We start from the raw sequence: 722 nt of genomic DNA, 5'->3' as shown, positions 1-722 counted from the left end.
CCCTACCTCCCCAGACCCACATATTTTTCTGTGCTCCACCATGAGCTCTTGGGAGAAGGCTCATGTTGTTTGGGTTGCTGCTGTAGCCCTATCTTCCAGGACACCGTGCTTTAGACTTAGTAGATACAAAATATGTATTTGTTTAATTGAAACAGCTCTTTCCTGTCCTCTGGAGCCACACAATCACATCCTTTCCTAGTGCATTCCGTGATGCAGCCTGAGTTCCCTCTCCTCCCTGCAGGTGGCAGAGTCTTCATCAGCTTTAGCTAGCCATGCTTATAGAGCAGTGGCTCTTAATCCGTCAGACATAACGCATGCTTTCAGTAACACTTACTTCCTAACCCTCTGCATTATTCTGGAATAAAATTAATAAATTAAACAATTACCTACAAATATAACTTCAAAAAACCAATATAATGTCCTTGCTCTAATATAAAGGGAAATAAAAGGAAAGTAATTGATATAAAATCCTACATATTTTAAAAACAAATGCTTGGATGTGATTTCCTAGAAGTTATTGTAAAATGGTTAGGTGTTCTGCCTATGTCTAGGATCGCTGTGATTGGGACAGCTACAAATGCTTTCTGACTTACAGTATTTCAACCAGTGAAATAATTTTACAAAACGGTGGACAACTCTTGGTAGAACTCCGAACAAGACAAAGTACAAAATTTCTTTAATTTATGTGCATTTTCAGTTCCCCAAATGTGCTGTATATCAAA

This window comes from Colobus angolensis, unplaced genomic scaffold (genome assembly GCF_000951035.1).
Source record: "Colobus angolensis palliatus isolate OR3802 unplaced genomic scaffold, Cang.pa_1.0 Scaffold183, whole genome shotgun sequence".
NCBI lineage: Eukaryota > Metazoa > Chordata > Mammalia > Primates > Cercopithecidae > Colobus > Colobus angolensis.
Note: the sequence above shows the minus strand (reverse complement) of the source record.